Source organism: Protopterus annectens, chromosome 2.part0 (genome assembly GCF_019279795.1).
Source record: "Protopterus annectens isolate FY-2018-M chromosome 2.part0, PAN1.0, whole genome shotgun sequence".
Classification (NCBI taxonomy): domain Eukaryota; kingdom Metazoa; phylum Chordata; order Ceratodontiformes; family Protopteridae; genus Protopterus; species Protopterus annectens.
This window is the reverse complement of record NC_056728.1, coordinates 677068833-677087358: the sequence shown is the minus strand read 5'-3', so window position 1 is coordinate 677087358 and position 18526 is coordinate 677068833.

The window sequence follows — 18526 nt, the reverse complement described above, 5'->3', positions numbered from 1 at the left end:
TCTGCAGTGACCACATGCAAAAGCACCTAATGGTAAAAAACTATCTGATCATTGATCTCTAGCATTGTTCTCCAAAATGCTCTTAATATTTATTACTGTTTTGTAAGTAAACTTGGACCTATCTCCCAAAATTCTAACTAGATCCGAATGACCCAAAAGGACATTCCAATTATCTTAAATAATACTCCTAACGAAATTCATATCATTAGATATAGGTAAGGGAAAGGCCAAATAATAATCCTCAGTAGAGTTGCCTGAAATAACATCTAAATATGTAACAGTTGTCAAAATCAACCCTGCCTTGTTTCCCTTAACTGAATGACTTCAGAGACTATCTTTTTTACCCAAAATAGATCATAACCCTCTGAATAAAAAAATTAACAAGCCTTTCCACTTCAAAAGAAAAATTGTTGTTGTCACTAGTCAAATTACTCAACCGTATTAACTGCCCTTTAACCACCCCTCTTCAAGTGTCGGGGGTGTAGGCTGCCTCTATGGAGGTACTGGTTGACAAAAGTAGATTTTCTAAAAATTTGACTCACAAACCTAGAACTATCTTCATAATACTCCAGGTGTATGTCTAAAAAGTCAATGCTTCTGCCAAAACCTCCATGAGTCAAGTTAAGAAAATCAGTGATAGTGTTTAGATCCTTAATGAACTCAGCAAAAGAGTCAAATTACCCAACCAAAGAAAAAACAAGTAATCTATATAACGCTTATAAAATAAAATATTTTTTGCCAAAGGGTGGGTAATGAGAAATCTTGTTTCCCACATCGCCATAACTAAATTAGCAAAAGATAGCGCTACCCTTGATCCCATGGCCACTCCAGAAATCTGCTGAAACAAAGATTTGCCCAAATCTGAAAAAACTGTTATTTAACACTATTTCCATCAAAGTGCATATTGTGTTAATCTTATCATTGTTAAAGTTGTAAATTCTAACAAATAGTCTCTGAATAAATCCATTCCAACTTCCTGGTTAATGCTTGTATACAAAGCTGTAACATCCAAAGATACAAACATAAAAGGTGTACCTATGTTGTTAAACTTACACAGTAACTGTAACAAGTGCGAAGAGTCTCTTAAATAAGACTTGGACTTTTGAACAACTGGGTTCAAAATGTTGTCCATCTATATAGAAACTGGTTTATTTTTAGAAAAAGCTGCTGAAACTATTGGCCTAAATGGTTGGGGGGGAGGGGGTTCACCCTGTTTTTATATACCTTTGGAATACCAAACAACAAAGCCAATCACTTGTAAATATCTATATAGTGAATGGCAAATGTTTTGACAAAATAAATCAAATACAAGGCCATCAATTCTTTTAAAACAACTTTCAATGTATTTCATAGTGACTTGTTTGTAATTCTTATTGTCACCCAAAAGCTCAAAAATTGCTTTTTCATACTCACTTTTTGCATAATGACCGGGACTCTCCCTTAACAGCCTTCATTAATTATTAAATCACTGTTGTTCACCAAGTCATACAGAGCATTTTCTCTACCACAGGTAAATTGGAAACTGTGCAGTTTACACGTTTACAATTCCTAAACTGTTTTTCACAAAGGTTCCCAAATACTTGCAAAGGGGGACATAATTTTATTTATTTTATGTATTTATTTTACATTTGTTAACCGGGAGAGCCCAGCTGGATATATGTCCATTTTCAATGGAGGCCTTGGGTGAAAAACTCCAGAGCAATAAAATCATTAATAAGAGAAAGACATGTTAACCAAAATGTTCAATTAAACAAAATATTGAGTACACAATCTTTATACTTCATATAGAAGTATAGTATATATAAGATGGTGAGTTAAGCAAAGAGTGTATTTGCCAACATTCACAGGCTACATTAATATATATATGCTACAGAAGTGTTTAACAGAAAGTATAGCAGGAAGATAGATTAGATAACTTCCATAACTCAGTTCAATACATGAGAGACATACTCTGTTCTTTAGGTTTCTTTACAGTGTTCAGTGATACTGTTACCCCATGCAGACATTACAAAAGCAGTAGATAAGCTGTTACTCTAGTTGCTGGAAAACAGAGACATACGAGTTACTTTCCAGGAGTATTACAGGTACATAATCTGTGATTCAGGAAGTGTGTTTTGAGTAGTTTTTTGAATTGGGTAGTGGAGATGTTATTTATTATGTGGGCTGGAAGGGAGTTCCAAATTTTAGAGATGAAGTGGCTATAAACGGATCTACCTGCCTCATTTTTAAAGTTTGTTACCTTAAGGAGGTGTTGGGTACTTGATCTCAGGTATCTGGTAGTGGTGTAAGGCTGGAGTAGTTGCTGCAGGGCTGGTGTGTTGCCTGGATGATGTAGTGCTTTGTGAGCAAGTGCTAGCTGGTTGACTTGAAGGGTCAGGGGAAGTTCTAGCCATTTGAGTTTATTGAGGCTTTTACAATGGTGGGTTCTAGAAGGTAATCCAGTGGCAAATCTGGCTATTTTATTGTAGCAGCTATTTAGTTTGTTGAGCTCAGTTTTTCGGACATTGATAAGCATAGGGGAGGCGTAAAGTAGGGTCGATATGAGGTGTGTCCTGGCTGTGGTAACCTTAGAGTGACTGGTGAAAAACTGTTTGTTGCGATAGAGTAGGCCCATTTTTCTGTGGACTCTTTTTATGGTCTGGGAGATATAAATGTCAAATCTAAGGCTATTGTCAATTTTAAGGCCTAGCAATTTGGCATGACTGCTGGGTGTGATGGTGGTGTCATTATGAAAGGAGTCTGAAAAGGTAGATGAAGAGGGTGGAGATCGGTGAGGGTTGAAGAGGAGTAATTTAGTTTTGGCTGGGTTTATAATGAGGTTTTGGTTAATGATCCATGTTTCTGCCAGGGAAAAACATTCTTGTGTTAGGGAGAGGAGTTGGTCACAGGAGTTGTCTGCACAGATAATGGTGGTATCATCTGCATATTGGACTACTGAGAATTTGGATATGGTGGATGGTAGTTGATTAGTAAATAGGGTGAAGAGTAGAGGACCCGGGATGGAGCCTTGGGGTACCCCTAGGGAGACAGGCAGTAAGGGAGAGAGCTGATTTAGCCATTTTACAGCCTGTTGCCTATCATCTAGGTAGCTCTTAAACCAAGAAATAGTAGAGAAGCTGAGATTTAGGGTGGGTAGTGTATGAATCAGTTTTTCATGGTTGACCGTGTCAAAGGCTTTAGATAAATCTAAGAGAGTTGCAGATATTAGCAGTCTGTTGTTTCTATGGTCATTGATGGTATTAGTGAATGATGTCAGTGCAGTGGTGGTGCTATAAAAGGGTCTGAAACCATGTTGCTGAGTGGATAGTAAATTGTTTTTTAAGAGGAATTTCATCAGTTGCATGTGGACAACCTTCTCTAAAAGTTTTGATAGGGGGGATAGCATAGCTATGCGTTGATAGTTACTAAGTTATAGAGAGGTACCCCCTTTGTGCAGTGGTGTAATATGTGATATTTTCCAAAGATGGGGTACTTTGCATTCTGAGATAGATCTGTTTATTAATATGGAGACAGGGTAGGCTATTGCTTTAGCTGTTAGTTGCAAATATTTAGAAAGTATATTATCGGCGGCTGTAGAGGCTGGTCTAAGTTTTAGGAGTAATTTTTGTATGATTTTGGTTGGCACTGGGTTGAAGGTGAAGATGGGGTAACTGAGATTTGTTTTGGGTCAAGAGGGTATTTTAGTTGGGGATGGGTTGTTGGGGCTTAGTTGGTTGTTGGCTAGGTTTTGGATAGTTTCTTTGAAGAATTTGTTGAGCTGAGTGGGGATGTTCTCATAGTTGTTCACTATTTTGGGGGTGGGGGTGGTTGTTTTCCCTGGTTGCAGTACAGTGTTGACAGCAGCCCAGAACTTTTTTGGGTTGTTAATATATTTATTCTGCATATTTTGGTAGTAGGAGATTTTGTCTATTTTAATAAGTTGTTTGACTTTGTTACGTAACTGATGGTATGTTTGTTTGTCTATTTGGGATTTGCTTTTATGATAGTTTGTCCATGCTTTGTTCCTATCTCTGAGTACTGTTTTAGTATTTAAAGTTAGCCAAGGTGCATGTTTAGTTCTGATTCTTGTAGTTCTAGGAGGGGCATGGTGATTAAGTATGTTAATGAAGGTAGTATTGAAGTATAGTACTGCTTCATCAAGGTCCAAAGTTTTTAGGGGGTCCAGTTACATAGTTTTAAGTCAATACTGAAGTTGAGTTAATTGAAGTTTTTTCTCTTCCTACATTCCCTGATGGTTTCTTGGGTCAGTTGGGGAGTTTTGCTTCTTATTAGAAGTGTAGCTAGGTGGTTGCTGAGAGCGTCTGGCAGGCAACCAGGTGAGATATGTGGGAAGGATGAGATACTAGTATCCAGTCTAGTATAGATTGATGTTTGGTTCTTTTGTCTGTTCTGGTGGGGGAAGTTATTAGTTGGGTTAGTCCATGTAGGTTGATATGGGAGATAGGGTTTAGACTAGATCAGTTGTCCCAGTCAGTATTAAGGTCGCCTAATAGGATGATTTCTTGGAGAAGAGTGTTGGTTATCCATTCTAGTAGTTTTTTCTGTGATGGTAATATTGCTCTGTGGGGGAATGTAGCATCCTATAATGTAGATGTGTTTATGTGGGTTAAGTTTCAGTTTAGTGAGGATGAGTTCAGTGTTATCTAAGTCTGGGGCTGTTATGTCTAGTTTTTCTAAGATAAGGTGAGTTTTATATAGTATTGCTACTTCTCCACCCCTTTTTCCTACTCTGTCATTTCTGATTATATTGTAGCCCGGTGCTGTGATTTCATTATCTTGAATTAGGGGCTTACTCTGGGGGTTTCTAAAGATGTGTCCCAAACAAACAGACCATCACAAATGAACTTCAAATTTAATTTCCTTAAATACAATTTAAAGTCCAGAATTACATCTGTGATGTTCAGTCTGTTAGAAGGAATATAAGAGGAAACCACATTGAAGTACTGACACTGTATGTTCAGATAAAGTCACTCCACTCAAATTCACAATATCTACAAAGAATTTATTTAATGTCTCTTCCTGTTCTTCCCCTGGCCTTTGGTGTGTACATTCTTGGACCTTTTCAGGGTTCTCTGGTTCCCTGGCTTGTCGACTAAAAAAGGTCCACTATTGTTGTTTGATGTTGATGGCATAGCCATTTGTGTTGTATTTTGATTACTGGTTTCAACCGAAACAGTTTGTACACTACCATTTAACGAAGAACTAAAATCAGCAAAAGAGCTGAAAGATTTAATCTTAGCTTCCAACACCTCCATTTTGAGTCTAAGTTCTGGACTAAATGAGACTACAAATATTAAATGTTTTTGCATATATCTATATATATATATATATATATATATATATATATATATATATATATATATATATATATATATATATATATATGTGGATTTGTATCACTTCACTGAAAGACCATTTCACTAAAACCCTTTTCACTGAGACCAACTCACCTAAAGTTCATTTCACTGAAAGTTCATTTCACCTAAAACTCATTTCACTGAGAAGTAGTACTCTAAGGCAAGTCAAAGGTATATGTCCTTTTCCCCACTGTAGTGTGATCCTGTTGTCAATATATATAGTTGGGGTGGGGCATAGCCCCCACATTGGGGGGGGGTGGGGGGAGAAACCCCACTTTATTTGGTTTTCTGTCATCTGGTTTTGTTTTACATTATTTGGTAAAACCGAACTATATATATATATATATATATATATATATATATATATATATATATATATATATATATACTAACACCAGGATCGCACTACAGTGGGGAAAAGGACATATCCTTTGACTTGCCTTAGAGTACTACTTGTCAGTGAAATGAGTTTTAGGTGAAATGAACTTTAGGTGATTTGGTCTCAGTGAAATGAGTGTCAGTAAAATGGTCTTTCAATGAAGTGATATGAATCCATATATATATATATATATATATATATATATATATATATATATATATATATATATGTGTGTGTGTAGTACAAGTATTAGCACTGTTGCTTTAAAAATTGTTTCACATAGATGATTTTTATTGAATGGTTTAATTAAATTAAACTAATTTCTATTGGTCAAAATGTAAATTAGGATGATATAAAAGGGTGGCGTTTGTAGACATGACTCATTCTGATGAAGTTCGAGTGTTTATTAAAAGCGAATGAAAGCGCTAATATTGTGTCCGGCTTCTGCTTTCTGTGACTTGTGCTAATTTCCAGTAGTTTATTTTGTTTCTTGCCAATGAAATAATTGCTCTGTGAATCCTATAGTGTAATTGCTCCTGCAGCGCATGCATTGAGTAGTGACTTGTATAGTATATCTACACAGACAGAGTGTGGGTGAATCCTGGGACAATATTGTTGTTGTACGAAACAACAGGAATAGTTTCCTTAGCTGAGAAACACTGATATTAACATTGCTCATGCTCACAGTTGTGTCAGCATTAACATAACTACCTCCTTGTCATCATTCTGGTAAAATCATACTGGACAAACTATCCTTACTTGCTCTATATTACTTCACTCTTTAATTTCATATATTTTTGCAAAAGATCCATCACTACAGCATGTGGCAGACATAACTCGGAAAAATGTGTAGTATGATAGGTAGGAGTTTGAATCAGGAAACATCTGTCTGTCACGTAAGTGTGTCAGACAAAGAAAGTATTTATGGTACAGTCAGAGGGCAATAGTTTTAATGCATCACCCTACAACATAGATGATCCATACCCATTTTAATAGGAAGTGCTGAAAATCCTTCAAGTGTGTTTGTCATGATACACACAGTATGCTTATTGCTGGAGCATCACAGGTTAATATACACCTTTTTGATATCTGTCATGCCATGCAGAGTCCGACAAGATGCAAATATTGTATATATCATTGGTTATTCACAGACATTGCTTAATTTCCAAATAAGAATGCAATGTGCTACGTCTTCCTCCATACATTTATGTATTACTGTAATTCTTTTCTTCATACTGTACAGCATTATAGGATAACATTTCTTACTTTATGGCATGATGCAATATCACCATATAAAGTGTGACTGGACCTATGTTAGGACACTATCTTGTAACTGTTCTGAAGAAGTCTTTGGTTGATCACCGATGAAAGCGCTAAACTGATACATTTTTCGAAGTCCGTTCTGGTCTGGTTGCTTCTCCTTTTTTGTTTTATGTTATATCTTGTAACTGCTGTTTACATATTTTTATGTTAGTGTTCCCTGCAATTTCTTGAGAGCATATCCAATATAATCCTGTAGTAGATGCACACCATTCATGAACAGAAACCTTGAACTACTGCAGTGTCATCAGATCTGTGTTGACATTTGTCACTTGTATATTTTGAACATTATTATGTTATTGTTTAGAATGTACAGATATAAAGTGCATGCTCGACTAATGCACATTTCACAGTAATACATCTCCCTGTCTATGTTTGCTAAATGACAATAAATGGTAAAATATGTTTGTTTCTGATGTGCGTGACACACCAGCTATAGGGCTCCATTCTTCCGGTTTATATACGATGGAGTGGAAAATGCAGCACTGCTGTCAGTTATCACACATACATTCCCTGTTTATACATGTCATATTTAATAATTGTAGTCTATGCAAATATTCCTTAAGGTATCCATTGTCCTTGCTGTTATCTCAACTCGGCATGTTATCAACATTAATATCACATTTGTTACAACATTGCTTTGTGTCCTGCTCACATCCATTGTTAGCATGTCAGGTTTTAGTTATATATATGAATAAACAATTGGGAGCAGGATGAATCATTATTACATCAGTATGGAAGTATATCTGTATAAAATGTTTCTGTGCGACAGTCACATTTGACTGCATTAACTGAGTACATTTTTTCCATCTACCATCCCTCATACTGAAGACTGCACTATTAACATTGCATTCTGTGCGCATTCTCCCCACTTAACACCTTCTGCATCTTGCTTTTTGTAACCAGCTTGCCCTTATTTAATATAGCATGTCTGCACATGCTCACATAAGAGGTTTTCTACAGAGCAGCCATTTTGTTTACATTGTCTGCTCATGCTTCCCTGGACTGTTCTTTGGCCACCAACACTGCTGACCATGAATGGGTACTTGTCAGTGGATAAGAGAGATGAACAGCATTCATATTCAGTGAGCATCAGTGGTCATCTTGATAACGTGCTGCTGGTTTTATGAGAAGCCTACAAGATTGTTAATGATTTTTAGGAATATAGTATAATTAATTTATACAGTGTTGTGTGTAGGCTATGCTGTGTGATGCCTGGTCTACTGTTACTGATCATCAGACATTCCTACTTATTTTAAATATTTTTTTATTTAATTTTAAGTACTCATATTTTGTTTATAAAAGTCATATCTGAGTGCTCTGTGACCTCTTTTCACTAATGTCATATGGCATCAGATAAGGAATAATTATATATTTTTAACTGTTTTGCGCAATAAATTTAGTTTAGGTTGTGTACTTAAGTATGTACATACTGAATGTCCTGAAGTGATACATTTAATAAAAATGGATACTTAGGTATTATCGCAACCACTTTCCTTGCAGGAGAAGCATCTCACTTTCAACCCTCGCTCGTCTCGATATATGTTATATATAGTTCGCCCAGATCGTGAAAAGAAGTTCACATGTAAATGTTACAAATTAGTTGTTTTTCACTGAAAAGTAAAGCAAGGACCACTTGTCATACTTATCAAGGCTCTGTGCTTTTGCATTTAAGTCGGGCTATTCAGAAAATACATGCCGGTACAAAAAATGTTGTTCTGTTCACTTTGCAAGTGAACTACATTCATGATATTTATAAACCATCCCTTGATTTTTAAGTGCAAATATATAACTGAAACCCCTGCAGCCATGCCACCCCCTTTCAGCATTTCTCTGTCAGGCACGAATGTGTTCAGCATGACCGTTACAGTTGTGGGTCCCCATTGAAATGCCCCTGGACACCTGTACAAGAAGCTTTGTAATGCAACACCATTTCACGGCTTTCTTTTTAATATTTGTATTTATATTTGTGTAATAATATACATTTCAATCTATGTGGACCATATAATGTACTGCTCATGATCACACCGCCCTGTGAACACACAGTTGGAATGTGGTTGACATATCTGTAGAAGCAGCACTTTAATGACATACTATGTCATGGTTTTCCTTGTAATATTTCTACAGAAATGTTTAATAATATACATTTCAATGTATTTGGGGCAGAAAATTAACTGTTCATGATAACACTTGACTGTGACAATGCAGCTGGAATGTGGTTGTGATAGTACGTAAGTATCTACAAATGTTATTTCAATGTTTAACATTAGTTTATACCTTGAACTTGAATGAAACAACATGAGACAACAGCTGCAGGACTTGTTTCCTCTTATTTATATATGATGAAGTGGAGAATGCAGCACTCCTGTCAATTACCACACATACATTTCCTGTATATATATATATATGTCATATTCAGTAACTGCAGTATATGCAATTAGCCCCTAATCTATCTCATGTCCTTGACAGCTGTTAACTCAGCATGTTATCAACATTAATATCGCAGTTACTCCACTTTGTTACAGTGTTTCATTGTGTCCCTCACACATCTGTTGTGTGTTCAGTAACACCTGTTCAGTGATGTCATAAGGCAGCAGATAAGGAAGGAATAATTATATTTGTTTTAAATGTTTTGCACAATAAATTCTGTTTAGGTTGTGTACTTAAGTATGCACATGCTGAATGTGTTGAAGTGATACATTTAATAAAAAGTGTTATTTCAGTATTTAGCATGAGTCCATACCTTGAACTTGAATGAAAAATGTATTGCATGCTTTTTTTGTATTAGCAATATTTCTTCAGTTTTAACTGTTACATATTTGAAATTACTTACTGTTCTCTCTTAAGGCACTGCACATCAGATTATTTAATTTTCTCATACACAACATGATGTGTCCTCAGAAACATAAATCATAATTTGTGCAGTATTGAGGGTGATGTGGCAACAGTGCTACTGAAAATGGAATATGGCAGGATACCAGTGTAATATTTGTTTTTTTTAAGAGAAAGTGTGCAGTATTTGTCTGTCAGCTATAACACTGCTGAACTGAAACTCTTGATGATGTACAGACCATTAATGATGTAAGTCAATGGAATTTAAATATTATGACATATTTATTTCTTTCCAGATATTTCCTTTAATTGCAAGCAATACCATTATTGAAATGAAATGCATGCATATGCAAGTTGTCTCAATACTGGATTATATTCTGCACTCCCATATTCTGTAGTATTTTTTATTTATTTTTTACTGATAACTCTTGCTTTTAAGTTAAATATTAACATCTCTGTGTAGAAGTCACATTGCAAGGATCTAAAATGTGTAACCTGAATCACAGTAGGTCAAAGTGAAATATGCCATACATGGCATCTAAAGAATGAGTAGGTGAAGGTGCATGTGATCTTAAGGAGCGGCTATAATGTGAGCTGAATGGCAACTTGTGATGTCATGCCCTACTTGATGCAGGTGATCCTACAGACACTGATCTCATGGTACTGCAGGACGAGACCTCATATGAGAGGTTTTGACATCTATACATTAATCCTGACATGGCTTGCATGAATTCTGCTATTTTTGTTCCCTCATACGATTTCAACTACCTTTTGAAAACCACTTGCATCCAGACAGGACCTCATCCTCTTTTCCTTCCAAAACTGATCGTTATTTTGAGTCTAGTAAGACCTCACCAGTGTACAAAAGGAAGTAGACATGGGTGTATTACCCTTATCCCTATTCTCCATCATTTCTATGTAGTGCTAACAAATCCTTATGTACACCCTGGAGAACTCTGACCATTTACAACTGACTCCCTTTGGCAGTGCACTGATCCCTAACCATATCATCATGTGGCAGTGCTCTGAGCCCTAATCATTTCACACTGTGGCAGTACACCGAGATTTAACCATGTCATAGTGTGGCAATGCATTGAACTTTAACCATTTCACAATTTGGCAGTACTTTTCAGCCTTGACCATGTCATGGTGTGGCAGCACACAGAGCTTTAATCACATCACAGTGTGGCAGTGCTATGAGGGTTAACCATGTCATAATGGGGCAGTGCACTGAGCCCTAACAATGTCACAGTGTGGCAGTGTACTGAGTCTTAACCACATCACAGTTTTGCACTGCTCTGAGCTCTAACAATGCCACAGTGTGGCAGTGCACTTACCCTAACCATGTCACAGTTTGGCAGTGCACTGAGCCTTATCTATGTCACTGTGTATCAGTACTGTGAGCCCTAACCATGTCATAGTGTGACAGTGCACTTAGCCCTAACCATGTCACAGTGTGGCAGTGCATTGAATCTTATCCATGTCACCGTGTATCAGTACTCGGACACCTAACCATGTCACAGTGTGACAGTGCACTTAGCCCTAACCATGTCACAGTGTGGCAGTGCACTGAGTCTTAACCATGTCATGATGTGGCAGTGCAGTTAGCCCTAACCATGTCACAGTGTAGCAGTGCACTTACCCTAACCATGACAGTGTGGCAGTGCACTGAGCCTTATCCATGTCACAGTGTATCAGTACACTGAGCCCTAACCATGTCATAGTGTGGCAGTGCACTTACACTAACCATGTCACAGTGTGGCAGTGCACTGAGTCTTAACCATGTCATGGTGTGGCAGTGCAGTTCGCCCTAATCATGTCACAGTGTAGCAGTGCACTTACCATAACCATGTCACAGTGTGGCAGGTCACTGAGCCTTATCCATGTCACCGTGTATCAGTACTCTGACACCTAACCATGTCACAGTGTGGCAGTGTACTGAGCCTCATCCATGTCACAGTGTATCAGTACTCTGAGCCCTAACCATGTCATAGTGTGGCAATGCACTTAGCCCTAACCATGTCACAGTGTGGCAGTGCACTGAGTCTTAACCATATCATGGTGAGGCAGTGCACTGAGCCTTATCCATGTCACAGTGTATCAGCACTCTGAGCCTTAACCATGTCACAGTGTGGCAGTGCACTGAGCATTAACCATGTCTCAGTGTGTCAGGGCACTGAGCTTTAATCCTGTCTCAGTATGACACTGGAGGAAGCCTCAACAATGTCACAGGATATTTGTTGCTGGGCAGCCAAAGCTTTATGTTTTTCTTGGATGGTTGAGACAAATGCCTGCACCTGGCACCCTTTTGTAAAGGTGTCACTGTAAACACTATTACTTCTGAATTTCTGTCGTCTTTCCGTAAGTGTTCTTATGGGATCGGTGATACTGGTGTCATCATATACCTGACCTTGTAATCCTGTGTCACTTCCTGTAAAGTTACTAACATGCTGTGGGGGTGTGAGATCCTGGCATTTAAATTTGTAACTGTGTGCCACTTTCTTCATGCTGTCACATAAATATAAATATGGTATCATCAGCAGAAGCAGCAGGCATTCTGCTGCTGAGTGCTGATATCCTCTAAATTTATTGATATAGCAGAGCTTTTTTTTCTGTTGCTGCCCCTATAAAGAATTAATTGAATATATTACTATTTAGAGACTAGCATACACTCCTGTACTCTATGTAATGAGGTATGGGGCACACTTAGCATGCACACACTGTTCAGTCTCATTATGATTACCTCGCAACAGTAACTGGTATTTTTTACATGTAATCATTCCATTTCAGTATCTAGTCCTCTATATGAATATGTTACTGCTGTCACACCAACTTTCTTGATCAGAAGTTTGTTGATGCTGCAGTCATTGGCAACAGCCAGTGTCCACATCCCCTTGAATTATGCCAGTGTCATTGTCATCTGTTTCATAATCATCCCCATGAATTGAGAGAAGGTATTCCAGATCAAATGTTAAAGTTATAAGTGTCTGAAGCTGACCCTGTAGTTTTATGTGCAAATGTATTCTACCTTGCCTTTTCTCTTAACATCCTACCATATCACTGGTGCTCTTGCACTGTGTTAATGTGCGGTTCCTTCCAACAACATCATTTATACCCATAAATAATGTTATTCTTTGCCCTCTCACCTTGTTTGGGTCCCCCTTTTCTGCAGAGATATTGGCCATGCATCCTAAGAGTTGCCACGAGGATGCAGTTTTCCTAATGGCTAATATTGTAATTTTTACGTCTGGATCTCTGCTGCTGCATCATTCGCTATCTTTAAACAACATGCCAAGGTCATATACTAACACTTTTAAATCACTCATCAGCCAAACAACACAGCAATGAAAGCATGCCTGCTTTCATCACAAATAAATCAATGATCTGCGTGCAAAAGCAGTATGATGATACAACACCAGTATCCATACACACATACTGCAATTCCAAATTCAGCCAGTTAATACTGATACAGCACCATCAAGAAATTCATGTTAGTATTGGAAACAATTGACAGCTTATCTTATTGCTAACATACTTATATCCTTCTTTACCACGTTACTGTATTTGTTCTGCTATTTTTCATTCATGAGTGAGAGTCAGAAATGCCCCAGTAAATCACCACGTGTCTTGACAAAACAATACAATTGTAAAAATGCAATACATTACACTTCAATAACCTATATTGCATAATCAACAAATGCCACAAAAAAGAATTTCTCCACACATTTGCATTGCTGCTGTCACAAATTTCATTTATAAATGACTCCCAAGCAAATTTGTATTTACACCAATTGTCTGCATCTGATCATCAGCTCTAGTAAAAGACATAATTCTCCTCACTGTTATCTAACATGGATATGAACAGCTTCAAAATTATTTCTAACATTTTTATTATTGTTTTCTTACTTGATTCTCCATTTCATAAACCATTTGCACCTGTCCTATGTAATTGCAAGTTAATATGGGGGACTTAAATTTATCTGGATAAACTGAGGGTCATTTACATATGCTGTGTAGAAATTAGGCCTAGTTATGCCTAACTCTATGGATAGCAGTGATACGTGAGTGTGTATGTCAACAAATCCACATAATCATGCCTCAGATAGCTGTGACTGAGCTGTGTACAATGGTGCTGAGCCAAGCTGTCCTCCTGAACACACACACAACCTTAATAAACCTCAAATGTCCCTATGATTAAAAAAAGGAAAAATTGAGTTAGATACCCCCAGATCAAGCATAATACTAATATATAATCCATACGCTTCACTGAGTCAGCATTATTCTGATGTATTATTCATGCCCTTTCTGCATACTGTGAAACATGTCAACTCAAATCAGTCAGCAGTTAATATGACCTGACAATGGCATGCACAGCAAGATTTATTTACACAGTAAAGTTAAAAAAGGGAAAAAAATATTTTCACTGATGCAGTACTTGAAAGGCATAGTTAAATAAATGATTAATGCATGGCATTCAGGATTATTGTTTAAATAAAGGTAACAGCATTACAACACAGAAGCAGAAACAGATGTAAGCAACTTGAACAAGTAATGATTTCATAACTGAATTTTATTCACCATGGAAAGGAAATAAGAAGACATTCTTTAAAAAATATCTTGGTGAAAAAGCAGCTTGCTAAAACCAAACTTTCAAATAATAGCAGTTCATTGTCTAATCCTCTTACATGGTACCTTGGTTATGGTGATGTCTATACCTCTCAACCTCTTAGTGCAAGAAATCTGGACAGAACCTGGGAAAACTGGGGGGCAAAGGCCCAAAAATAGGGACATATTTTAAATATTGTTCTTATAAATTGGGAAAGTTGCTAGAGTAACATGGTTTGTCTTAACATACATTTTCTGAATGATTTGAAGTCTGAAACAGAAATGTATGTTGTCATTTAGTGACTTCAATCCTCAGATCATCCCAGTGATTTGCCAGAAAACTACAAACTGAGAAATAGACCAAAAATATGAGGCAAAAATATGGACATTCTGTGAAAATCTGTACAGTTGAGAGGTATGTCACAACCCAGATAGTGTAGTTCCAAATGTGTAAGCCACAGCCCTGCATTTACCTTCTTCATTTTTGGTACTGGCACTTTGAAAAGCAACACCTGTGAAGGCACAAGGATGAGCTCAGAGCTGGTCTAAAAAGGAGACCAGAATGTTGGTCTACTTTCTTATGGATTTGTACCTGGTGAAAATTGCATCATCTGTGTATGGCATGAGATGGAAAAAATGACATTTGGTAAGAGCTGAGTGAGCACCTGACAAACATGACAGCGATCACTCACTCTGTCCCCACTTGCTGCCACAGGTATTATGGCCTACAGAGGTGTAGGCCTGACCAACAGGCTGAGTAAGTACACCAGGTGATGGCAAGAAGGCCAAAGTTCTATAGTATTTTTACATTTTTTAAATCTTATTAAAAATAGTTTTGAATTACAAAGTATAGAAATATAACATAAATGCAGGTAAATACAAGAAGAAATGCATGTGTAAGTGGAAATATTATCTATAAGTAATCCAAAAAGATGATTAGGCATGAAAATATCTGTAAATAGACATGCATCAGTATACAAATATTACAAGTTTATGACATGCTTTTATTCTGTAAATGCAAATGTATATGTATCAATAAAGAAATATATGTTAAGTATAAATATATATTTCTGTAAAACACAGATGTAAATCTGCATGAATATACTCACAAGAATGTTTTAATACGTGCGTATGTACACACACACACACACACACACACACACACACACACACACACACACACACACACACACACACACACACACGCACACACATGGAAATTAACATATTTACATTGCTGCCACTTAATTTGACATACTATAAGTGTTATCTTAGTAATTAATTGTACTACAGTCAGACAATTTTTAACAAGAAAAATCTGGGTTTATGTAGGCCACAACATATTTATTAATTTGATAAAGGAATGAGACAGGCATTTCTTCTAAAATATTAACTGCACACACGACTGACTCCACAAAAAAGGAGGTGATGTAGCACTCCTTTACCCTAATATATATTCCTGTACAGAGATATCATCTCACAGTTCTCTACTGCTGAAATTCTGGTCTGCTGCTTAAAAAATAAATAAGTCAAAAAATGTATGTAACATATTCCTTTCCCACTTCATACTTCCATTCCCCCACGCAATAAGATACTGATATTGAAAGAACTACTATCTTGGGTCTCTAGCACTATTAAATATGAAACCATCAGTCTGAGTGATGTAAATATTAACTGGTTAAATTTTTGTTCTACATTTCCATCGTCAAATATAAACCTATTCAGTTTACTCAACAAAAATAATTTTCAAACCTTCAGCTTGTCCTGATCAAAGCTCATTATTTGCCCATTATCGTGTGTGTGTGTGTGTGTGTGTGTGTGTGTGTGTGTGTGTGTGTGTGTGTGTGTGTGTGTGTGTGTGTGTGTGTGTGTGTGTGTGTGTGTGTGTGTGTGTGTGGTATGGTGATCTCAGAGTTGATATATATAAGTTGGGGGGGCTGGGGCTATTCACTCTTCTGCTGTGTTTTTTCGTGTTTTTTTTTTTTTTGCCATGTTGGCATTTGGCATTTTGAGAGCTGACATTTGAATAGGGAGCCACTATACAGCTACATAAAATATACCATTTGGAAGAAGTCATTGAGTCATTCTAGCTCAATGTGCATTGAAGAATAAATAATTATTATCATAGCTAGAGTAGATAGAATGCATGAATACAGTGTTGTGCTTTGCTGTTTTCCTGCTTAATAAATGAAAGCATGTAGCAAAACTAAATAAAAATGTCTACAGAAATAAACACACATCTTAATCAAGTGCAAGAATAACTTCAGTGCCTTACTGAATAGCAAATGTAATGTCAGAAATATTATACAACACACATCTGAGATAGTTAAACAACCATCTTTTTTCTGTTCTCTATGCAGGAAAAGAAAAGATTTCTTATAATAAAGCCGAGGAAAACATGAAATTAAACAGGATTAATGAGGGTGCTCATGAGTGATATTTCCATTAAAATATGTTAAGTGATAGTTCTTTCTAGTTCTTAATTATTTTGTAACTATAAATGCTGAAGTAATTCATATTTAAACATAATACTAAAACATTAAATGATTTTGGTACACTATTGCAACATAATCCACAGCAGCCGGAATTTTCAAATGTATTAAATTTCTTATGTTACAGCACCATATGTCATTAGTATCAGTAGACTGCAAATCTAAAAGTCACCACTGCTTTGATAGCAATGTACTGATTGTTCCCATGATTCTATAATCATTTTCCCAGATTTTTTTTATTTGACTAAAGTTTAAATAAAAATAAATGACTGTTGATAAAGATTGACTGATGCACTGTATTATGAGTCAATTTATTGCCTCCATTTCTTGTTTGCTCCTTTAACCTTCTTGTCTCCTTTTCTTATTTTAATTATACATCTCCATGTCTTTCTTTATTTTCTTTTTCTCCTATGTCTATTCATTTGTCCGCAGATCAAGAATACTTAGGACCAGCTCAACCTTGTTCATCCCAGGTTAGGGAGCACCCACCCACTGCCCATCCAAGGATGTCCTCACATTGCCAAGGCAGTAGTATCAGTCTTGTATGTACCCTGACACATGGCAGCCCATTAAGCCTCACAGATCATGCATTTCAGGACTTGCCTGAGAATGTGGTAGAGCAGGTAGTGGAGAGACATCTTCAGCCAGTCCAGGATGCTCTTCAGTGGGTTCAAGACTCTCTACCCTGGTCAGCACTGACCACAGCATCATCACAGACCCCTCTACCACAACAAGATTCCCCACTACAACACCAGCTGGAAGTGGAAATGTTTGAGATCCTATGGGCTGGGGGGTCCTCTTAAACTCAATTTGTCTTTATGTCCTTCTTTCCTAATCCTTTCTCCTAACATACTTTTGACCCAAATGCATAAAAAATGAAAAACGAAAGGAGTTTATTCCCCAAGAAATATAGTAGCCCTCCTCTCCCATCTCTTCCAACACAACCCTCTTGGTGTGTTCTTTCTGTATTTCCTTCTTTGTTATGTTGTCCCTTTTTCAATATTTCCTGTCTTCCCCTTTCCACTGTCTAAACAAACCAACAGAGTTCTCATAATGATATCCCTATATAAAACACATAACATTTCTTATTTTTTTAAAAGTTAATAATGGAAGCTGTGCTACATGCTGCTTGCCTTAAATCCTTCAAAAGCGTCACTGCATTCATTCATAATACCAAAAAGCTTCCACAGCTAAATGAGAACATAACATTTTCAAGTAGTTCATAGGTACATAGGTTGGTTCATAGGTTGGTACTAAGCTATCAGCCCTAGTGCCTATACAAGCCTAGCCATAACAATTCCCTGGATGTTTTTTTTCCCACAATATTTACTTCCCTGGACCCCTGTCTAGCAGGGCGACTGACGTGATCCCCAGGGTGAATTTCCTTTCTCTCATCCAATCGGCAAGGTTCTTTTTGAAGAGGGCCAAGGAGGTGCTCTGCTTGATATGTATGGGCAGTCTATTCCAGAGTCTGGGGAGTCTCTGGGTCAGGAACTTATCCCTCCAGCATGTTTTGTTCATTGTAATGACTAGGTTTAGAT